This window comes from Aethalodelphis obliquidens, unplaced genomic scaffold (assembly GCF_003676395.1).
Source record: "Aethalodelphis obliquidens isolate GAN/ISIS:26980383/991018 unplaced genomic scaffold, ASM367639v1 scaffold26, whole genome shotgun sequence".
In the NCBI taxonomy this organism is placed as follows: Eukaryota; Metazoa; Chordata; class Mammalia; order Artiodactyla; family Delphinidae; genus Aethalodelphis; species Aethalodelphis obliquidens.
The window spans coordinates 20,920,218-20,945,081 of record NW_020837970.1 but is presented as its reverse complement, the minus strand read 5'-3'; the positions used below and the strand labels follow the sequence as shown (position 1 = coordinate 20,945,081).

Below are 24,864 nucleotides of genomic sequence, written 5' to 3'. Positions count from 1 at the left end.
GCAGCAAAAGCAGAGCTAAGGGGGAATTTGTAGCTATGAATGATTGCATTAAAAAAACAAGAAAGATCTCAAAACAACCTAACTTTACAACTTAAGGAACTAGAAAAAGAAGAACAAACTAAACCCAAAGCTAGCGGAAGGAAGAAAATAATAAAGATTAGCACAGAGATAAACAAAATAGAGAATAGAAAAATAACAGAAAAAGCAATGAAACCAAAAGTTGGCTCTTTGAAAAAAATGAACAAAATTGACAAACTTTTAGCTAGATGGACTAAGAAAAAGATAGAGGACATTCAAATTACTAAAATCAGTAATGAAAGTAGAGATAACTAACAATTCTACAGAAAAAACAAAAAGGATCATAAGAGGTACAATTACAATTGTACGCCAACAAATTGGATAACCTTGATGAAATGGAAAATTTCCTAGAAACAGAAAACCTAACAAGACAAAAGCATGAAGAAATAGAAATCTGAATAGACCCATACCTAGTAAGGGGATTGAATCAGGAATTCAAAATCTACCAATAAAGAAAAGCCCTAGACCTGATGGATTCACTGGTGAATTCCATCAAAGATTTAAAGAGGAACTAATACCAATCCTTCAAACCTTTCCAAAAAAAGTGAACAGGAGGGACATTTCCTAACTCATTCTATGAGATCAGCATAACTCTGATACCAAAGAGATACAACGACACTATAAGAAAAGAAAACTACATCAACATCCCTTATAAACATTGCTGCAAAAAATCCTCAGCAAAATACTAGCAAACAGAATTCAGCAGCATATTAAAAAGATTATACAGCATGAACAAGTGGAATTTATTCCTGGAATGCAAGGATGGTCCAACATAGCAAAATCAATCAATGTAATATCCCACATCAACAGAATGAAGGAAAAAAACACATGATTATCTCAATTGATGCAGAAAAGAATTTGAAAAACTTCAAGACCCTTTTATAATGAAAACAGTCAACAAACTAAGAAACTACCTCGACATAATAAAAGCCATATATGAAAAACCCACAGTGAACATCATACTCAATTGTGAAAGAAAGCTTTTCCTCTAAGATCAAGAATAAAGCAAGGGGGACTTCCCTGGTGGTCCAGTGGTTAAGAATCTGTGACCTACTAGAGAATGGACTTGAGGATATGGGGAGGGGGAAGGGTAAGCTGTGACAAAGTGACAGAGTGGCATGGACATATATACACTACCAAATGTAAAATAGGTAGCTAGTGGGAAGCAGCTGCATAGCACAGGGAGATCAGCTCGGTGCTTTGTGACCACCTAGAGGGGTGGGATAGGGAGGGTGGGAGGGAGGGAGACGCAAGAGGGAAGAGATATGGGAACATATGTATATGTATAACTGATTCACTTTGTTATAAAGCAGAAACTAACACACCATTGTAAAGCAATTATACTCCAATAAAGATGTAAAAAAAAAAAGTGTGTAACCTAAGTCTAATCATAAGGAAACATTTGACAAGCCAAACTGAGGGATAGTCTACAAAATAACTGATCTGTATTCATTAAAAAAAAAAAAGAATCTGCCTTCCAATGCAGGGGAGGTGGGTTCGATCCCTGGTCAGGGAACTAAGATCCCACATGCCGTGGAGCAACTAAGCCCACACGCTCTGGAGCCTGCCCACCACAACTAGAGAGAAGCCTGTGCACCGCAATGAAAGATCCTGTGTGCCGCAGCTAAGTCCCAATGCAGCCAAAAATAAAAATAAATAAATAAATATTAAGAAAACACCTAATATGATTAAAAAAAAAAGAATAAAGAAAGGATGTCTGCTTTCATCACTTCTGTTCAACATAGCATTGGAACTTCTAGCCAGAGCAATTAGACAAGAAAAAGAAATAAAAGCATCCAAATTGAAAAGAAAGAAGTAAAATTATCACTGTTTACAGATAATATGATTGTACATGTTGAAAACCCTAAAGATTTCACAACAACAAAAGAAACATGATAGATCTAATAAATTAATTCAATAAAACGGGATACAAAGTCAACACACAAAAATCAGCTGCATTTTTATACAAAAACAATGACCAATCTGAAAAAGAAGTTATAAAAATAATTCCATCTACAATTGCTTCAAAAAGAATAAAATACTTAGGAATTTCCTTAACCAAGGAGGTGAAAGATTTGTATGATGAAAACTATAAAACATTGATGAAATAAATTAAACATATAAATAAATGCAAATACATCTCATACTCAAGGATTGGAAGACTTTATATTGTTAAAATGTCAATACTATCTAAAACAATCTACAGATTCAATGCAATTCCTATCAAAATCCCAATAACTTCTTTGTGAAAATAGAAAAAAAAGTCCTAAAATTCATATGCAATCTCAAAAGACCTCGAATGCCCGAAACAATCTTGAAAAAGAAAAACAAAACTGGAGGGCTCACAGTTCCTGATTTCAAAACTTACAACAAAGCTACAGTCATCAAAACATGTGGTATTGGCATAAAGATAGACATATAGACCAATGGAATAGGATAGAGACCCCAGAAATAAACTGTCACATATATGGTCAATGATTTTTGACAAAGGTGCCAACACCATTCAATGAGGGAAAGTACATTCTTTTCAACAAATGATGCTGAGAAAATTGGATATCCACATGCAAAAGAATGAAGGTGGATCCTTAACACCATATGTAAAAACTCACTCAAAGTGGATGGAGGACCTAAATGTAAGACCTAAAACAACAAAACTCTTGGAAGAAAGCATAGGACCAAAACTTCACAACACTGGATTTGGCAATGATTTCTTGGATATGACACCAACAGTACAGGTAACAAAAGAAAAAAATAGACAAATTAGACTTCATGAAAATTAAAAATTTTTGTGCATCAAAGACACTATCCACAGAGTAAAAAGGCAACACACAGAATGGGAGAAAATGTTTGCAAATCATACATCTTATAAGGGATTGTTATCCAGAATACATAGAGAACTCAACAACAACAACAAAACCATCTGACTCAGAAACAGGCAAAGGACTTGAGTAAACAGACATTTCTCTGAAGAAGATATATGAATGGCTAACAAGCACATAAAGATGCTCAATATCACTGGTAATTAGGAAAATGCAAATCAAAACTACAATGAGATACCACCTCACACCCATTAGGATGGCTACTATTAAAAAAAAACAACAGAAAACAAGTGTTGGTGAGGATGTGGAGAGATTGGAACACTTGTGCACTGTTGGTGGGAATGTCAAATGGTACAACTCCTGTGGAAAATGGTATTATGGTTCCTCAAAAAATTAAAAATAGAGTTACCATATAACCCAGCAATTCTACTTCTGGGTATATATCCAAAATAATTGAAAGTAGGGTGTCAAAAACATATTTGTACATGCATGTTCACAGCAGCTTTATTTACAACAGCTGAAACACAGAAGCAAACCAAATGTGCATTGATGAATGAGTGGATGAACAAAATGTAGCATATACACACAATGGAATATTATTCAGCCTTAAAAAGGAAGGAAATTCTGCAATATGCTATAACATAGATAAACCTTGAGGACATTACACTAAGTGAAATAAGCCAATCACAAAAAGAAAAATACTGTATGATTCCACTTAGATGAGGTACTTAGTGGAGTCAAATCCATAGAGACAGAAAGTAAAATGGTGGTTACCAGGAGTTGGGGCTAGGGGAGAATGAGGAGTTATTGTTTAATGGGTCTAGAGTTTCAGTTTTACAAGAAGAAAAGAGTTATGTGGATGGACGGTGGTGATGGTTACACAACAACACGAATGTATTTTAATATCACTGAACTGTGCACTTAAACATGGTTAAAATAATAAATGTTATGTTATGGGTATTTTACCACAATGAAGAAATGAAAAAACTAGAGAACATTGGGGGCTACACTGTATGACTACAAGCACAATGGGGTTCATAGAAGACTTCCATGTGGGTCTGGAAGGATAACTCAGTAATGGTGAGAAGGAGAAAAAGAGCTTGGCTCCTAGAGAAACTGGGAGGAGGCCAGGCTGACAGGAACAGAGGTAAGGCTGGAAAGCATCAGAAAAATTCCATGGCATAGTCAGAGCAAAACCCTACTGCAGACATGATTAGTAGTCATATATATATATATATATATACACACATATATAGAATGGATCATTTTATTTTATTTTTTGGCCTCAGGGCATGTGGGATCTTAGTATTTTAGTTCCCCGACCAAGGATCGAACCCACGTCCCCTGCATTGGAAACACAGAGTCCCAACCACTGGACCACCAGGGAAGTCCCAGTAGTGATATTTTTTAAAAGGTCATCAGGAGTATAGCATGTAAGGTGGAGTGGAGGGGGAAACCTGTTAGAAGCTGAGCACAAAGAACCTGAACTAAGGCATAGAGGCAGAAGTAGGAAAAGGGGGGAAGGAAAGAAAGGAGGGAGAAGGGAAGGCAAGCAGTGTGAAAGAGGGATTGATTTAGTGAGAGAAGAAATGGTAGGCCTGAAGAAGAAAAAGGCAGACAGGAATCAAGGTTTCTCAGGTGGGATCATCACCAACAGAAGAGGGCCTTAGGAATAGTAATAAATCATCCTACATATGCTCATCAAATCCTACTCTCCCAACAAGAGTTCAAAAGAGAAGCTGTTCATATAATATCATAGTAAAAGCATTTCTCCCTCTTCCCTTGTCCACTCACTAAATACTTAGAATGGGCAGGTACTGTACCACCGGGTCTGCCGGCTGGGCCCGAGATAGGGCCTCGGGGTAGGTGGAAGGGATCACGCGAGGAAAGGCAAGGGGTCCAGTGCCAAGAGACTGCACACTGCTGGGAACGTGGTAAGGACGCACTGGGAGAGAGACACTGTATCCGGGCTGCAGCCAGACTCAGAGGAGGCTTCAATGCCATCACCCTGAAAGTGGTGGCGGACCACAGAGGGCTGCCAGCAAGTAAGCCACATAGAGGCGAAACGGACTAAAGCGGGCTGCTGCAGTGCATCAGAGGCCTCTCCAACGCGCCCACGCTGGGAATTCCAGCTAAGAAATGAAGTTGCACAGGAAGATCTGCTTGTCTGCAAACTAAGGGATGGGCAACCTGCATACACTGCATCCTCTGAGGTTGAGAAAATGCACTGGGGGTGGCCTGCCTGTTTATCATTCCCTCTTGTTGCTCTGAGGCTGGCTGTTTGTCTGGGGTGACACTGTTTCCTGCCTTCTGCTAATTGGCCAATGAGACACACCTTGGGGGCGATGAATCTTGTGGTTTCAATTCACACACAAATGTGTCCAGGTCATGTGTTTCTGCTCCTGATTACAGGTACCTCAGGCCGCTTTCCACAAAGGCCCTCTCTGTGACAATTGATAAAATGATAGAGATCTACTGTTGCTACCATCTTGCCAAAAGACCTCATTTTCTTTCCTGCTTAGGCAACATTCCATTTAGGCAAATGATCTGTGTCCATACTATCTCACTACTCCTCCTCATACCCTCTCTGAAGCAGCATACTTTGGTCACCTTGCTACTTTCTTGCTTGCAAGTTAGTAAAATTGACTTATTCTCAAGAAAACAAATTAACAGGTATATGAAGAAGTAGGAAAATGTGACCCATAATGTAAGAAAAATAAATCAGTAGAGACAGACTCAAAAATGACAGAGATGATAGAATTAGTAGACAAGGACCTTAAAACCGCAGTTATAAATATATTGCATATCTTCAAAAAAGTAGACAAAGCCTGAGCATAGTGAGACATGAAAAGTATTTTTTCAAATGCAAATTTAGGGACTTCCCTTGTGGTGCAGTAGTTAAGACTCCACACTCCCAATGCAGGGGGCCTGGGTTCAATCTCTGGTCAGGGAACTAGATCCCACATGCACGCTGCAACTAAGGAGCCAGCAAGCCGCACTAAGGAGCCTGCCTGCTGCAACTAAGACCCAGTGCAATCAAATAAATAAATATTTTTTAATGCAAATTTAATTACTAGATAATAAAAATATGCTATGTGAGATTACAAATGCATTAGTTGCGGTTAGTAGTAGACTAGACACTGAAGAAGAAAAGATTAGTGAATTTGAAGACATAGCAGTAGAAATTATCCAAAATGAAATATATATAGAAAAAAAGACTGAAAAAAAAAAAGGAGTTGAGCAAAAGTGAGCTGTGGGACAACACCAAGAAACCTAATATATATGTAATTGCAGTTCCAGAAGAAGAGGAGGGAGAAAGCAGGACAGAAAAACATTTGAAGAATCCAAATTTGTTGACAATTACCAACAGTTACAAAAAAGCTCAATGAACCCCAAACAGAAGAAACATGAAGGAAACCACACCAAGGTACATCATAAACAAATTGCTTAAAATCAGTGATCTTCAAAAGACACTGTTTACAAAATGAAAAGGCAATCTACAGCCTGGGAGAAAATATCAATTCAGTGTCCAATAAATATGTCTATTGAATTTATAAACATCAGCAATAAAGTCAGAAAATGCAATTAAAAATTTACAATAGCAATGAAAAATATAAGGTCATTGAAAATAAATCTAACAAAAGATGTGCAAAATATTTATGTAGAAAACTATAGCACTTTATTGAAAGGCAATAAGAAAACCAAACACAGCAACACCATGTTCATGGATAGAAAGATTCAATATTGTAAAGTTGTTATTTCTCCCCAAATTGTCCTATAGCTGTATTACTTTTCCAGTCAAGTCCTAACAGAATTTTTTACACATAAAGCCAAAAAAAGATTAGTAGTCAAATCCTATGAATCAATCAGGAAGACAAAATATCCAATAGAAAAATTTTCAGAAGCACAAACAGGCATTTGCGTTTTTCACAGAAAACACAAACGGCCCATTAAGTTTATCAAAATATACTTAACCTTGTTAGTAGAAAGGGAAATGCAAATAAAAACACAAATTACCATTTCATGCCCACTGGTTTGGAAACATTTTTAAAGATTGACAAAATGTTGGCAAAATGTAACTATTAAACTGCTGTGGGACTAAAAATTAGTACACTCACTTTGAAGAACAATTTTACATTATTTGGTGAAGGTGAATATTCACATACCCTTTGATCCAGCAATTCCACTCCTGCAGACATGAACAGAATATTCCCAGAGCACTGTTTAAAATAGCAATAAAAATGGAAACAACCTAAATGTCCATTACAATAGAATGAATAAAAACTTATGGGGCTTCCCTGGTGACGCAGTGGTTGAGAATCTGCCTGCCAATGCAGGGGACACGGGCTCGAGCCCTGGTCTGGGAAGATCCCACATGCCGCGGAGCAACTAGGCCTGTGAGCCACAACTACTGAGCCTGCACGTCTGGAGCCTGTGCTCCGCAACAAGAGAGGCCGCAATAGTGAGAGGCCCGTGCACCGCGATGAAGAGTGGCCCCCACTTGCTGCAACTAGAGAAAGCCCTCGCACAGAAATGAAGACCCAACACAGCCAAAAATAAATAAATAAACAAAATGACGGAGGAATTATGTTTAAAAAAAACAAAAAAAACCCTTATGGTTCAATCACACAATAGAATATTGAAGTGAAATAAAAAACTATACCTCCATGAAACATGGATTGTATTTTCTAAAGATGACCATCACAATATATCCCATCCTACATATTCTTCTCTCCTTCTTAGATGCCAGTGACACGAATATTAGATCTTTTTTTATAGTCCCCTGGGTCCCTGGGGTTCTGTTCACTTTTTTTTTTCCAGTTTTTTCTCTCTGCTGTCCAGATTGGGTAATTTCTAGTGTTCTATTTTTCAGTTCATGGATTCTTTCTTCTGTCCCCCTCCATTTTGCTGTTGAGCACATTCACCAAGTTGTTTTGTTTTTTTTTTTCACCAAGTTTTTTATTTGGTTATTGAATTTTTCAGTTCCAAAATGTCCATTTGGTTCTTCTTTGTAACTTATATTTCTTTGCTGAGACTTTCTCTGTTTTAATTTGTTTCAAGTGTGTTGCAGTTGCTTACTGAAGCATTGTATGATGGCTGCTTTTAAATCTTCATCAGATAATTCTAACATCTCTGACATCTTGAGTTTGGCATCTATTTCTTTCTTTTTTCCTTCAGTGTGAGGTCTTCTTGGCTATTGGTATGACAAGTAATTTTCTACCCAAACCTGGGTATTTTAGCTATTATGTCATGAGACTCTGGATCTTATTTAAATGTTTTGTTTTAGCTGGCTTCCTCTGACACTGGTCCAGCAGAGGAAGGGAGGTGCTACCTCATTATGGCAAGGCAGGGTTTGACATCCAGGTTCCCCACTCAGCCTCCATATTAGTCATCTCAGGCTTCCATAACTAAACACCACAGACTGGGTGGCTTAAATGATAGAAATTTATTGTCTCACATTCTGGAGGCTGGAAAGTCCAAGATCAAGATGTTGGCATTTGCTTTCTAGTGAGACCTCTCTCCTTGGCTTGCAGTTGGCCACCTATTCCCTCTGTCCTCATATGGCCTTTTCTCTGTGCACTTGCATCCCACGTGTCTCTTCCTCTTCTTATAAGGACATCTATCGGATTAGGACCTCACCCTTATGACCTCGTTTAACCTTACTTACCCCCTTAACAGCCCTATCTCTAAACATTGTATCATCAGGGGTTACAGCTTTAACTTATGAATGGGGGAGGGCACAATTCAGTTCATAACAGCCTCCACTGACTCTTGAGTGGGGAGTATTATGTGTTATTTCTGGGAGGGCATGGGAATTCTGGCTCCCATTACACCTCCCTGGCTGTGAGGAGTAGGTGTGTCTCCTACTGCCCCCTGTATTTATGACCTCTACTTACACTATACTATTCAGGATAGTAGTAACCTCTGGAGTCGTGAGAGCAGATATGATTTGGGAAGAGACATAGAAGGCTCCAAGGAATTGGATGTGTTTTATTTTCTAGTTGGGAATTAAGTATGTTGGTATTAATTATACTATTATTATTTAAACTTGTACATATATGTTATATAAGGCATATTCTTTTGTATATATGATATATTCCAGAATTCAAAAAATAAAAAGATAGAAAAACCCAGCCACAACAAAATAGAAATATGGTCTCTCTACTTAGAATATTTATAACCTAGCTGAGGTCCTCAGAAATAACAATCTACCATCTGTGGTATTAAGCATTATCTATGTGCCAGGCATTATACTAAGCACTTCATAAACATCATCTTACTTATTCCACACAACTCTCCTAGGAGGTAGATATTAATCAATTTCACAGATGAGGAAACTCAGGCTCAAAGAGGTCAGAATCACAGAGATGGAATTCAAGCCCAGGCCAGTCTGCAGAGCCCATACTCTTCAGCCCCTTAGCCCCCTGAATGAGGTTGAAACTAATTAATATCATTCATCCCAGTTGTCATGTGCCATACACCTGCCACAGCTAATAAAATCTCACAGAGAACATTAGACTCCAACAAGACAGATAATGTCTCTTGAGAGAACATTGTGGACAAGGTGACTACTAGTGGTGGCTCTACCAAAACTAGCCCAGGTTATGAGCTGGAGTGGGTCAGGATCTGCCCAGGTGAGCAGGGGTAGGGACTAGCCAGGCAGGCAAAAGCTGTTGCTGAGGCCTGTCAAACCATATGGGCAGGGCCTTGAAAGTTTGCAGAATTGGGAGGAAGGGGAGCCATAAATGGAGAACCATGAAAGGCATCTTACCTCCTCTTTCAAATGGAGGGATCCCAACAGTGGGGCAGGAGCAGTTGGAGCTGGAGGGAGATGGAATGGTGCCTGAAGGAGGAAAGTGCTAAAGATTAGAGCTAGTAATTGAGGCAGGAGCCAGGCATATGGCCACAGACAGACCCAGACATAGTGTGGCCTACCCTGTCCCACTGCTTTCTCTGTGGCATAGAAGGGAGGTCACAGAAATTGAGAGATTATTGTTTAGGTATATTAGCCATGAACTGTGGCCCTGTTGGGGAGCTGCATGTCCTGCCCTATGCAGCCTGCCCAACATGTTGGTAGCAAAGACCTGCCTGTACACTGGGGTGAGGGAAGAGGCTGAGCCACAGTCATGAGCCCACATGGTCACTGTCCATGAGAACGGTGGCTAAGGCCAAACAAGATAGGATTTTCCAGGGACTGTCAACTCCCACCATAAGGCCACGGGCTCTGGGATGGGGATCCTGGCAGGACTGCAGCTCAAAGTCAAGCTTGGAGTGTTGTACACCCCAGATTCAGACTGAGATCCTAGTAACTGAGCACTTGCCTAGGATGAAGGAAGCATGGTCAGTCACACCTGGGTACCCTTTTGGACATTAAACACAGAGAAGTTAGGAGCAAACCAGAAGGAGTGGCAAGGGGCCCACACCTTCCTCCTTAGAGCTGCTGAAAGGGCAGCTCTCCTTAACACCAGTACATCCTGGGGATGGGAAAGGGCAGTCAGTTCACAGCTAGTGGCTTATAACCTGGTCTGGCTGTACTAGTTGGGCCAAATAGATAGTACCTTAGGAATTTGATTATTATGACATAGTCTTCTTTTTCTCTCATAATACTTATTAACTTGAAATTTCTAATGTTCATGTGTCCATATCAGCTTTTTGGGGGTTAGTATTTATATGACATTGCTTTCTAACCTTTAACTTTTCTGTCTCCTTCTATTTAAAGTGAGCCTTTTGTAAACAGCAGAGTTAGATTTTGTTTTTTACCTAGTCTAATAATCCTTGTCTTTTAATTGACATATTTATACTATTCACATTAATTGTAATTACTGGCATAGTTGGGTTTACCTTGCTATTTATTTTCTATTTATCCTTTGTACTTTTATTCCTCCCTTTTGATTTTCCTTTGGGTTAATCAAGTTTTTTAATTTTTATTATTTCATTTTGCTCTACTATTAGCTTTTTAATTGCATCTTATTTTATTATGATTTTAGTGATCATCCTAGATATTACAATATGCATCCTTGATTTATGTCAATTTACTTTAAATTAGTATTTTTATAGTTAGTACTTAATGCAAATACCTTAGAACTGTTAATCCCCATCTTTGGTGCTATTGCTGACATATATTTACTTTTATGTTAAAAATCTTATGAGATATTATTCTTTTTAAGTTGGTTTTTATTTATTTTTAAATTTTATTTATTTATTTATTGGCTGTGCAGTTTGTGGGATCTTAGTTCCCAACCAAGATTGAACCTGGGCCCTTGGCAGTGGACGCATGGAGTCCTAACCACTGGACCACCAAGGAATTCTCTATTGTTTTAAATAGTCAATATTCATTTATAATTATATACATTTGTATCTTTTGCTATGCCTTTCATTCCTTCCTGCAGTTCCCACAGGGATCATTTTTCTTCAGCCAGAAGAACTCCCTTAAGAATTTCCTGTAGTGCTGATGTGTACTAGTGACAAACCAAATTCTTTGAATTTTTGTCCACTTGAACATGTTTATTTTGCCTTCTTTTTTTTTTTTTTTTTTTGCGGTACACGGGCATCTCACTGTTGTGGCCTCTCCCATTGTAGAGCACAGGCTCCGGACGCACAGGCTCAGCGGCCATGGCTCATGGGCCCAGCCGCTCCGTGGCATGTGGGGTCCCCCCGGACCAGGGCATGAACCCGTGTCCCCTGCATCGGCAGGCAGACTCTCAACCACTGCGCCACCAGGGAATTCCTTGCCTTCAATTTTGAAAGATATTTTTCTGGGCATAGAATTCTAGATTGGTAGGGTTTTTTTCTTTCAGCATTTTAATAATGTCATTTCATTGTCTTCTGGCTTCCATAATCAGTCATCAGTGCTGTTAACTGATAACTAACTCCCTCTCTCTCTCCCTCTCCTTCTTTCTTTAAAAATATGGTTGCTTTTAGGATTTTCTGCTTTGTCTTTGATTTTCAGCACTTTACCTATGATAGGCCTAGGTGTAGTTTTCTTTATACTTATCCTTCTGGAGCTCACTGATATTCTTGAATCTGTGGCTTGATGCCTTTCATCATATTTGGAAAATTGTCAGTCATTATTTATTCAAGTATTTGAGCATGTCCCACATATCTCTTATGCTCAGCTCTGTTTATTCCTCAATTCTTTTTCACTCTTGCTTCAGTCTGGATAAGTTCTATTGATTGGTCACTAATCTTGTCTTCTGCTGTATACAGTCTCCTGTTAAACCCATTCAGTGAGTTCTTAATTTCAGATATTGTATTTTGCAGTCTAGAATGCCAATTTTTTTCATTCTTATAGATTCAAATTTTCTGTTTAAATACTCAAGCTTTTCACCCATTTGGTCCATCTTTTGCTCTATTCTCTTTAACATATTATTCTTACTTATTTTAAAACATTTGTTTGAGGGCTTCCCTGGTGGCGCAGTGGTTGAGAGTCTGCCTGCTGATGCAGGGGACACGGGTTTGTGCCCTGGTCTGGGAAGATCCCACATGCTGTGGAGTGGCTGGGCCTGTGAGCCATGGCCACTGAGCCTGCGCGTCCGGAGCCTGTGCTCCGCAACGGGAGAGGCCACAACAATGAGAGGCCCGCGTACCGCAAAACAAAACAAAACAAAACAAAACATTTGTTTGAGATGTCACCTCCTGCTTGGTCTAGCTCCCTGCATCTCAGTTTGGAAAATGGCCTCAGGAAGAAAAGTGGGTAAATATGGGGCTCACCTTGTGTACCCTCCATCTGCCAAAGATCATAGCCCTGCTTTGCCTGCTGTCTAGTCCCTGCAAACTGTTGTCACATATATTTTGCTCACATTCATAGTTGTTTACCATGGAAGATTCTATCTAAAACCAATGACCCTACCATGACTAGAAGTTCCTCCCTTAGGGATTTGAGAGGTTGAGGCTAAGTTGAAAGGGTGCATGTCAAAGAGGCCATGAAGCTATCTGGACTCTGAGGTCATGCCCAGCAATCTAAGAGATTAAGAGGTAGAAACAATGAGTTTGCAGAAGCTGTGAGGAAGAGAACAGCTGAACATATGGTGTGGGGGCAGGGAGGGGGCTGTGTAAGAGAAGGAACAGACCGTGAAGGAGATCAGGGAGTGCCACAGAACCATCCACCAAGCCCTGTTATCCTGACTCCATAGTGCCCTGAATCCAGTGCCACACTCCATCCCCAGGGTCCATGCAGCAGGGAGAGCAGAGTGAGCAGGCAGTGGCAGGGGGCCTGGAGTGCCGAGTCTTAGGGTTCCAGTGGGCCACAGGGGCCTCTGCAGATGACTGGAAGAGTGAACAAGGAAGCAAGAACAGCCTTTGGGCCTGAGTCTCCCAGCCAGAGGGGCCATGTGGCCCCTGGGAAGAGGATGGGGCAGCTCTCTTGGAACTACCTTCCAACCAGAGGAAGCCAGTATCCCATGTCTACCAGGAGCACTGGGGCCCTCATTACTGTCCCCATTTATTTGCATCTTTTTGCATGTCATTTGTCATTTGCATGGGGTCTCATTTTATGTCAAATTCACAGTCTCTGCTTATTCCTCCCTATTTGGGTGTAGGGAAAAGTGGACCTTCAGCTAAATCCCCCTTGGGGAATTTTATTTTAACTCTCAGTATACCATCAGAGTCCTTTAAACCTAATTTTAATTTTTAAGTTTCTTTTTTGAGCAGTTTTAACTCTTCATAAGGATTGATATTTTATGACTTCTATCCTTTCACAGGGGTCTTCCAAAACCCAAAGAGAAATTTCAATTATCTTTTTAATAGAATAAAGCTTGTTCTATCTTACAATTGCCATAACAATCCATTGGATCCTTTATATATCCAAAATGTATCAATTACCATATTGATCCATTGAATCCTGGATAAATTCAAAATTTATCCTGGGGCTTCCCTGGTGGCACAGTGGTTGAGAGTCCGCCTGCCGATGTAGGGGACGTGGGTTCGTGCTCCGGTCCAGGAAGATCCCACATGCCGTGGAGTGGCTGGGCCCGTGAGCCATGGCCGCTGAGCCTGTGTGTCCGGAGCCTGTGCTCCGCGACAGGAGAGGCCACAACAGTGAGAGGCCCGCGTACCGCAAAAAAAAAATTTATCCTGATCTTAAAACATTTTGCTATTTCATCCTCCTAGGAACTATATTTCATCATTACTCATTAATTATTCTCAACCATGCTTTTTAAAAACAGAGACTAAAATAATTAAAAAAACAGAAGAATGATGGAATTACCTGGAAGGATGATTCAATAGTGATATGAATCATTACTATTCCACCATCTTTCAATTTTCTTATTGTTTTGTCCAAAGCATTAGACATCTTTCAAGAAGATGGAAACAAGAAGTCTGGAAACGTCTTTGTTTGTTTTAGCTTTCATTGTAGAAGATGAGAATTCAGAATATTTCATTTTCCTACAAAGAAGAAAGAGAAAAACAGACATTTCATAGTTACTGAGGAATCATTAGATGAATGCAATGTGACAGATAGCAGCCACTCTAGACTACAATGATGATGGTAAAATTATATATAAGCAAAGTTGTGGACTATGAGTCTTCAGATATCTTAGATGAATTTTCTCAAATTCAAGAGTTGTCCCCATCTTCCCAGAGAGTGGAGAGCTAGAGACCAGAGAGGGATAGTTCTTTTCTAGGGTCACCCAGCTCTTGCTCTGTTCTGTTGCACAGAGATGTGCCACCGAGCCAGCCTTTCTCATGGCAGGCATACGGTAGGTGCTTCCCTGCAAGCCTGAACAGGGCTGGCCCTTGAAGTAAGGAGGCTGTCCAAATCCCCGCTCCTGAGACCTGGCACTTGCCCAGCTCATCTGCCACTCTTCCTTGGGCCTTGGGGCTCTTGAAGCTGTGGTTTTCCTCTGGGTGGTGACTCAGTGCCCGCAGCCCACCCTGCATGTGAACCTCCCTTCCCCTGGGCCTCACTGACCGCCCTAAACCACAGGCAGCTGTGGTTTTCCTTAAAACAGCAACCACTAACTGCCAAGCCCACCCCACCTACCCTCCACTCCCCACTCCACCCGTCAGTGCCCTAGCCCCAACCTCAGGGCATCAACTGAAAGAGAACTGAAGGGAGTTGCATAAGTCCATGGGACATGGTGTTTATAATGAGCTTTGCCTTTTATAGCATAAGCGTAAAAGATATACCCATTTAATAGACAGGGAGAACGAGGCCAAAATGTTTTAGGGGCTTCTTTCAAAGCAATCTATGCATTCCTTCAACTAGCATTCCTTAAAAGCCCGCTAAAACACAGGACAGTAGACACTGAGATGCGATGCCCATTTTCCCCTTCAGGGAAGGACTTGGTACCCAGGGGCAGGAGTATTGTGGGCTGTCAGCCCCTTGAGGGATTGCTTCAGCTGCAGATACTTGCTTTACCAGAGGTCATGTCCTTCTCTGGGTGTTCTATACACAAAGACTAATCTAGTTGGGGTATAAAGGCCCAGCTATTTCAACCCAGTGTGGGACTGTGACAGGCCATTCTGCTCCAAGCTCCCAATGAGGCAACCAAAGCTGGGGTGGGGCCTGCAGTGCAGCTCTGCCCAGTTCTGCCTCTTCCCCCTCCCTTCTACAGGCATCAATCTCAAGACGTCTCCTTAAAGAACATCCAGCATGCTAAACTTTGAGTCATAGTCTGCTTCCCGGAGAACCCACCCGCAATACTTGGCTTTCAAAGAGCTGTCAGCCTAGTGGCAGAGAGACACATAAACAACCAAAGTGGAGAAAGGATGGCCCCAGGGTGACACAGCCACCAGAGGCCCCCAAAAACAGGCTTTGGTGCACAGGCAGGGAGGATCTGGGAGGCACTGGGTAGCAGCATTGAGGCAAGAGCCTAAGCACCTCTTGCCACCCTAAAGCTGCAGCACAGACCCTTGGCTTGGAGGAGGGACAGGGTTCCCACCTGCTACCATGATTTTCTCGGACCTAGTCTGCTCCCATAAGCAACACCCCCCAGGGTGGCCCTCCCCCAACGTTCCTCCTCAAATACATATTCTTACTATGTTGGGTCCAGGTGCTTCTTACAGCCCCAGTGCCTTGTGGCCAGCCAGAGGCAGCTGCAGAGCTCCAGGGCTGCTCAAGGGAGCTGTTCTGGACCTTGAGGGCTCAGAAAGGACAGCAGACCCTTAGGTCAAGCAAAGGAACCCCAGGATTGTGGGGAACACAACTCGGTTCCAGTCCCACAAAAAGAAACATGGCCAGAGGAGCAAGCAAGCTCCCCTCACTGTGGGCACATCCTCATACTGCGGTCCAGCCTGTACTTGCTATGCTTCTGATGACAAGGAACTCTGACCCTACGTCCCCTCCAACCAGAGGTCCCAGGGGCTGGACAACTCAGATAATAAGGAAGATCTTCCTTCCCTGGAGCCCCTCCCTCTGTCTCCCTAGGCCTTCTGCAAGAGTCCTCTTCTGGCCTTAGGGGCCGTGGAGTCTGCCCCCTCTGCCCGAGGCTAATCTTCAGTGCAAAAAATCGTCTGGGCCCCCAATCTGATCCCAAGTCATTGTGGGATCTTGGGAACATTCCTCTTCCAGGGACCTCATTTCTCCATCTGTTTGACACAGGGGCAGGAGAGGAAGTCTTTCAGCTTCCTGACTGCCCTGACATTTGTGACCCAGTGGTACATCAAGGCCATGATCCTATGCCTGGCCCCCACCCCACCCCTTTGTCTTCTCCCCTCCAACTTTCCCAGACCCAGCATCTGCCACTGCCCCTTCCCTGACCTTCCACCTCTCCTGGGACTGACAAGAGATGAGAGGGTTAAAAGTCAGCCTTGCCTCCCAACTGACCCTAGAGGACTGCTCGGAGGGTGTGCCGGTCACTAAGCGCAGGGCAGCAGCTGCAACAAGCCAGTGTTCTGGCAACTCCTGGAAATCATGTTGGAGAAATGCTGCCCTGGTGAGGGATGGGAGTGAAGAGCTCAGGGTGGGAAACAGCCAGTTCAAGGCTGTACTTGAACATATGTGTTGGTGAGGTTACTCCCTTGCAGCAGAGAAGTCAGAAAAAGTACTGTCCATGTTAGACTCCTCTGTTGTGAGGAAGAATGACTCATCACAGACAATCTCTGCTCAAAGTGTACCATGGGCCCCACAATCCCCCACCCGCACAAGGAACAGCAGTGGGAGGGGACAGAAATGGACTGGGCACAGGCTGTGGCTTTGAGTCTACTCCAGGATGGAGGGAAACCATGTCACAGACTTTAGCCAGGCCACAGCTGCACCAACCCTGACCCTGAGACAGCACTGGAGAGGGATGGAACCCAGCCATCCATGTCTTCTAGGCCAGGCCCAGCTTATGTTTGGTTGTAAATATTGTTAAGGGATTTAGTGGCAAGGGATGAGGGGCTCAGTCTGCAACCAGCATCAGGGATCAGTCTATGACCAGGATCAGGGCTCAGAGTGTGACCAGAATGAGAACTCAGTCCTGATGACAAGGGCCCTCACATTAATCACCCTCCAGGTGGGGCTCAGAGCCAAGGAAGTTGTGGAAAGTGTCTGAGGGCAAGGGTGGGGTCAGCTGGGAGAGAGGGGAGGTGGGGAAGCATGATTGCTAAGAGGTCCCTGGGCCTGATGCCAGCTGAGTGAAAGCCAGACAGGGAGTCAGAACTCCAGCTCTGCCAGCTGTGCGATTTGGGGGACTACTTCCATTTTGGGGTGTGGGGGGGTCTCTGTTTTCCTGTGTGTAACATGGGGATATTTCCTTCTGTCCTGCCTGATAACAACCTTTTAAACCACATGCAACTTCATGTTTTATGAAGCAGCATCACTTTTGGCCCTCACAAGAACCCTTATCATACCTGCCTCACAGGGTGAGAATGCACTTTATGAGATGGCTGAAAAGACGGATGGGGTTGTTTGCTCAGGGTTTTTTGTTGTTGTTGTTGTTGTTGTTTTTGCGGTACTCGGGCCTCTCACTGTTGTGGCCTCTCCCATTGCAGAGCACAGGCTCCGGACGTGCAGGCTCAGCGGCCATGGCTCACAGGCGCAGCCGCTCCATGGCATGTGGGATCCTCCCGGACCGGGGCACGAACCCATGTCCCCTGCGTCGGCAGGCGGACTCTCAACCACTGCGCCACCAGGGAAGCCCTCAATTAATTTTTATCTTCCCAAACTCATGTGCGAAAATTGTTTACAGAGTCAAACTGTGCTAAAGGGTTAGAACAAAGACAGCACTCTCCTACATCACTCCACCCTGCTCTCCAGAAGTGACCACCTCAACTCATTCTGTTATTTCTTCTGGTTTTTATCTCCTGAATAAAGCATTTGTTGCTATTATTGCTATCTCCAGAAAGGTCCAATTTAGATACTGTCTCTTGGCCTTCTTCTCATGATAAATGAGGTTTACTTACACCCTTTTCCCTCTCCTTTCAATATCATGACACCACATTTCTTGGTTACATTCACAATCAATCACTAGTGCTCACGGCTGAGCCAAGTAGTATGCTGTAACTACCTTTCCTTTCTTTGTAAACTTCTTCCTCTCTTCAGGGTAATCGTTGACTCATTTTTTCTTTTTTTTTTTTTTTTGACCCTTCCCACACCCTGCAAAAGCCCTGTAAAATGATTCCTGATACACATTTTCATTATCAGTTCCAATTCCTTATTTCTTTTTTCCCTCTGAGACACCTCTACTGGCGTCTCTGGTTCTCCTGCCTCCATCTGAACTAATAGCTCTAGATCAGCCACAGAGCTGTCATCCTGGGACTTCTCCTGGCCAACATACTGAAACTTCTTTCTTTAATTATCTCTGGTTTTCCTGGATTCAATTTTTTCTTTCTTGTTTTATGCCCTTCTAGGGGGTGGAGCACATCCTTCAGTAGCTTCCCAGGAAGTCTGCATGGGAGATAAAGTTTTTCAAACTTTGCATATCTGAAAATAGCTACATTCTACTCTCACATTGTATTGATACTTTGGCTGGGTATATAATTCTCAGTTGAAAGTACTTTTCCTTCAGCATCTTTAAGGCATTGCTTTGAGGACTTCTAGCTTCAAATGTTGCTATTAAGAGGTCTGATTCTGATCTGATTCCTGATCCTTTGTATAAGATCTGATGTCACTTTCTGGAATCTTCTCTCCATTAAAAAAAATAATATATTTATTTATTTTATTTTTGGCTGTGTTAGGTCTTTGTTGCTGCACGCGGGCTTTCTCTAGTTGCGGTGAGCAAGGGCTACTCTTCATTGTGGTGCGTGGGCTTCTCATTGCAGTGGCTTCTCTTGTTGCAGAGCATGGGCTCTAAGCACACGGGCTTCAGTAGCTGTGGCACATGGGCTTCAGTAGTTGTGGCTCGCAGGCTTCAGTAGTTGTGGCTCATGGGCTCTAGAGCACAGGCTCAGTTGTTGCGGTGCACGGACTTTGTTGCTCCACAGCATGTGGGATCTGCCCAGACCAGGGCTTGAACCCATGTCCCCTGCATTGGCAGGCAGATTCTTAACCACTGTGCCACCAGGGAAGCCCTCCATTCTTCAAAACGGTTTTTTGAGGTACAATTCACATACCATATGATTCACTTATTATTATTTTTTTTGCGTGGCACGCGGGCCTCTCACCGTTGTGGCCTCTCCTGTTGCAGAGCACAGGCTCTGGATGCGCAGGCTCAGCGGCCATGGCTCACGGGCCCAGCCGCTCTGCAGCATGTGGGATCCTCCTGGGCCGGGGCACGAACCCGCGTCCCCTGCATCGGCAGGCGGACCCCCAACCACTGCACCACCAGGGAAGTCCCAATTCACTTATTTAAACTGTACAATTCAATGGTTTTTTAGTGTATTCATAGAGTTGAACAACTATCACTATAATTGATTTTAGAATATTTTCATCACCCACAAAAGAAACTCTGTATATTACCAGTCACTCTCCACCTCCCCGCAAATCACTCAGCCCTAGGCAACCACTAATCTATCTCTCTATATATAGATTTTCCTGTTTTGGACATTCAAATAAATGAAATCATATAATATGTGGTCTTTTGTGACTGGCTACTTTCACTTAGCACAATGTTTTCAAGGTTCGTTCACATTGTGTTATGTATCAGCACTTCATTCCATTTTATGGCTGGATAATATTGCCTTGTATGGATACACCACATTTTGTTTATTTATCTGTCAATTGATTGACATCTGAGTTTTTCAACTCTTTGGCTATTATAAATAATGGTGCTATGAGCATCTTTGTACAAGTTTTTGTATGAACATATGTTTTCATTTCTCTTGGGTATATACCTAGGAGTAGAATTGGCTGGCTTATATGGTAACTCTATGTTTAACCATTGGAGGAACAGCCAGACCATTTTCCAAAGCAAGTGTACCGTTTTACATTGCCACCAGCACTATATGAGGGTCCCAATTTCTTTACATCCATCACAACACTCGTTATTACCTTTTTTATTATAAGTGGATGTAAAGTGGTATCTCATTGTGGTTTTGATTTTCATTTTCCTAATGGTTAATGATGTTGAACATGTTTTCATGTTGGCCATTTGTATACCTTCCTTAGAGAAATGTCTGTTCATCTCCTTTGCCCGTTTTATTTTATTATTATTATTTTTTTTTTTTTTTGGCCATGCCATGTGGCCTGTGGGATCTTAGTTCCCTGATCAGGGATTGACCTGAGCCCTAGGCAGCAAAAGCACAGAGTGCCAACAACTGGACTGCCAGGGAATTCCCTCCTTTGCCCGTTTAAAAATGGGGTTAAATTACGCACTTCCCTGGCAGTCCAGTGGTTAATACTCCACACTTCCGCTGCAGGGGGCATGGGTTCGACCCCTGGTGGGGGAACTAACGTCCAACATGCCACATGGTGCGGCCAAAAAAAAAAAAAAAAAAATTGGGTTAAATTGTCTTTATTACTGGGTTGTTAAGAGTTCTTTATATATTCTAAATACAAGTCCCTTATCAGATACATAATTTATAAGTACTTTCTCACATTCTATGGGTTGTCTTTTCACTTCTGATAGTGTCTGAGTTGAATTATGTTTCCCAAAAAGATCTGTTGAAGTCCTAACCCCCCAGTGTCTCAGAATGTGACCTTATTTGCAAATAGAGTCATTGCAGATGTAATTAATTAAGCTAGGGTCAAACTGGAATACAGTGGGCCTTAATTCAATATGACTGGTATCCTTATAAGAAGGTGTTGTGAAGATACACATGGAAACCCTGTGTCTATTACCAGTCACTGTGATGTCAGAGAACACCATGTTATGACAGAGGTGGAGGTTGGAATTATGCAGCTGTAAGTCAAGGAATGCCAAGGATTGACGACTATCACCAGAAGCTAGGAAGTGGCAAGGAAGGATTCTCTCCTACAGATTTCAGAGGGAATGGTTTTGTCAATACCCTGATTTTGGACTTCCAGCCTCCAGAACTGTGACAAGATAAATTTCTATTGTTTTAAGCCACTCAGTTTGTGGTACTTTGTTATGGCAGCCGTAGGAAATTAATATAGTGTCCTTGTAGTATAAATGCCTGACATTAAGGTTTTATGTATTGTAATGTAAGTGCCTGGCATTAAGTTTTTGATTTCTGAGGCATCCATTTCAAGACATCCATCTCAAATAAACATGTTGCCAGCTGTATGACATAACTTCTAGTTAAACAAATAGATAAGTAGCCAGGCGACCCCACCCATGAAGTTCTCCTTTCAGAAAGCCCTGGAGTAACTGAACACTTGATTGACTCTGCTTTTCCCTTCCCACGCCCTAATTCCCACTCTTATGCTTTAAATTTGCCAGTAAAGAGTGAACCCACAAAATCCCAGGCACCCCACCCTCAACCCCAAGGGCAGAACCCCGGTCCACACTTTCTCTCTCTCTCTCCCCACAACCTCACTGTGTGATCCTTGGGGATGCCCTGTACCTTCCAGGACCTGTGAATAATAAACCTTGATTTTTCAAAGTTCTCTGATAGTTGTTGCTGAGGTGCATCTTGCAATTATAATAGAACCACAAGGGCCAGTCCAACCTCAACACTGGCTCCAGTCTGGGAAATGTCTATGGAGGCTTGCCACAAGTAGTATGAGGCCAGGAGAATGCCTAAGGCATTTTTAGCCAATAGCATCACTACTGATAGGCTGAAACCAACACAAAACAGTTCTTTGAAGCAAAAAGGATTTTAATTTTGATTAATGTATCTATTTTTCCTTTTGTTGGTCATGCTTTTAGTGTCATTTCTAAGAATAGTTTGCCAAATTCATGGTCATGAAGGTTTACCCTAAATTTTCTTCTATGAGTTTTTTAGTTTTAGGTCTTACATTTAGGTCTTTGATCCATTTTGAGTTAATTTTTGTATATGGTGTGAGATAAGGATTCAACTTCATCCTTCACATGTGGATACTCAGTTGTCCCAGAACCATTTGTTGAAAAGACTATTCTTTCCCCATTGGATGGTCTTGGCACCCTTGTTGAAAGTCAGTTGACCATAGATGTGTGGGTTTATTTCTGGACTGTCAGTTCAATTCCATTGATCTGTATGTCTATTCTTGGGCCAGTACCACACTGTCTTGATTACCATTGATTTGTGGTAAGTTTTAAAATCAGGAAGTGAGTTCTCCAACTTTGTTTTTTTTTGCGGTACGCAGGCCTCTCACTGTTGTGGCCTCTCCCGTTGCGGAGCACAGGCTCCAGACGTGCAGGCTCAGTGGCCATGGCCCACAGGCCCAGCCGCTCTGCGGCATGTGGGATCCTCCCGGACCGGGGCACGAACCCGTGTCCCCTGCATCGGCAGGTAGACTCTCAACCACTGCACCACCAGGGAAGCCCCCAACTTTGCTTTTTTTTCAAGATTGTTTGGCTATTCAGGATTCTTGAATTTTCATATGAATTTTTTCATCAGTTTATCAGTTTCTGCAAAGAAGCCAGCTGAGATTTTGATAAAGACTGTATTAATCTGTAGATTAGTTTGGAGAATGTTGCTATCTTAATATTTTCCTTCAATTCACAAGCACAAATACCTTTCTATCTATTTAGGTCATCTTTAATTTCTTTCAACAATGTTTGAGTATTCAGAATATAAGTTTTGAACTTCTTTTTAAAAATTTACTCCTAAATATTTTATTCTTTTTGATGCTATAGTAAATGGAATTGTTTTCTTAATTTCATCTTCATATCATTCATTGCTAATGTGTAAATATACAGTTGATTTTTGTATATAGATATTATACTCTGAACTTGTTGAACCTGTTTATTGGTTCTAGCAATTTTTTAGGATTTTCAATATTCAAGATCATGTCCTCTGCAAATAGAAATTCCTTTTCAATTTTAATGTCTTTTATTTCTTCTTCTTGGCTAATTGCCCTGGATAAAACCTTCAGTACCTTGTTGAATAGAAGTGGTGAGAGTGGACATCCTTGTCTTGTTCCTGATTGTAGGGGGAAGTTTTCAGGCTTTTGCCATTAAGTATGATGTTAGCAATAGATTTTTCATAGATCCCTTGTATCAGGTTGATGCAGTTCCCTTCTATTCCTAGTTTACTGAGTTTTTTTTTTCTTTCTTTTTTTTTAATCATGAAAGGGTGTTGGATTTTGTCAAATTTTTTTTTTCATCTATTGAAATGATTGTGTGGTTTTTGTCCTTTATTATATTACCATGGTGTATTATATTGATCAATTTTTGTATGTTGAGCCTTGTATTTCTGGAGAATATTCCACTTGGTTGTGGTGAAAATTCTTTTCATCTTGCTAGATTTAGTTTGCTAATATTTTGATGTTTTTATGCATATATATTCATAAAAGATATTGTTTCATAATTTTATTTTCTTGTGATGCCTTTGTCTGGTTTTGTCTCATAGAAGAAGACAAGAAGTTTCCCCTCTTCCATTTTTTCTAAGAGTTTGTGAAGAATTGGTATTAATTCTTCTTCAAATGTTTAGTAGAATTCACCAGTGAATTCTGGGTCTGGTCTCTTCTTGTTGAAAGTTTTAAAATTACTCATTTAATTTCCTGTTATAGGTCTATTCATATTTTCTATTTCCTCTTGAATCAGTTTTAGTAGTTTTTGTCTTTCTAGGAATTTGTCCATTTCATCTAAATTATCCAATTTGCTGGCATAAGTTGTTCATAATATTCATTTATAATCCTTTTTTAAAATTTATTTATTTATTTTTGGCTGTGTTGGGTCTTTCTTGCTGCACACAGGCTTTCTCTAGTTGCAGTGAGTGGGGGCTGCTCTTCATTGCAGTGCACAGGATTCTCCTTGCAGAGGCTTCTCTTGTTGCGGAGCATGGGCTCTAGGTGCGCAGGCTTTAGTGGTTGTGGCTCACAGGCTCAGTGGTTGTGGCTCACAGGCTCAGTATTTGTGGCTCGCGGGCTCAGTAGTTGTGGTGCATGGGCTTAGTTGCTCTGCAGCACGTGGGATCTTCCTGGACCCGGGCTTGAACCCGTGTCCCCTGAATTGGCAGGCAGTTTCTTAACCACTGCGCCACCAGGGAAGTCCTATAATCCTTTTTATATCTCTAAAATCAGTAGTGATGTTTTCTCTTTCATTCCCGATTTTAGTATTTTGAGTCTCCTTTCTCTTTTCTTTTGGTCAGTCTAGCTAAAAGTTTGTTCAATTTTGTTTGTCATTTCAAAGAATTGACTTTTTGTTTCATTTATATTATCTTTGTTTTTCTACTCTTATTTCATTAAATTTCACTCTAATCTCTATTATTTTCTTCCTTTGCTTGCTTTAGATTTGGTTTGCACTCCTTTCCAGTGTCTTAAGGTGATAAGTGGTGTTATAGATTCGTAATCATTCTTATCTTATAATAGACACATTTGAAGCTATAAATTTTCCTTGAAGCACTGCCTTAGCTGCATGCCATCAATTTTGATATGGTGTGTCTTCATTTTTATTTACTTCAAAGTATTTTCTACTTTGCCTTGTGATTTCTTCTTTGGCCTATTGCTTTTTTAGAAGTATGCTCCTATTTTCCACATATTTGTAAAATTCTCAAATTTCTTTCTGTTATTGATTTGTAATTGAATTCCATTGTAGTCAGAGAACATGCTTTTTATAAT

At 41.5% G+C, this 24,864-nt stretch overlaps 1 protein-coding gene across 2 annotated transcripts in view; it reads right to left on the bottom strand.

Moving 5' to 3' along the window:
- Nucleotides 1-14,176: 14,176 nt before the first annotated feature.
- PPCDC (phosphopantothenoylcysteine decarboxylase) overlaps nucleotides 14,177-24,864 on the bottom strand; it is a 48,195-nt gene continuing 37,507 nt past the window's right edge. For both annotated transcript variants that reach the window (XR_003436470.1, XR_003436471.1), the window contains one exon: nucleotides 14,177-14,282. The gene's annotated coding sequence lies outside the window, so the exon portion shown is untranslated. The remainder of the gene's footprint in view (nucleotides 14,283-24,864) is intronic.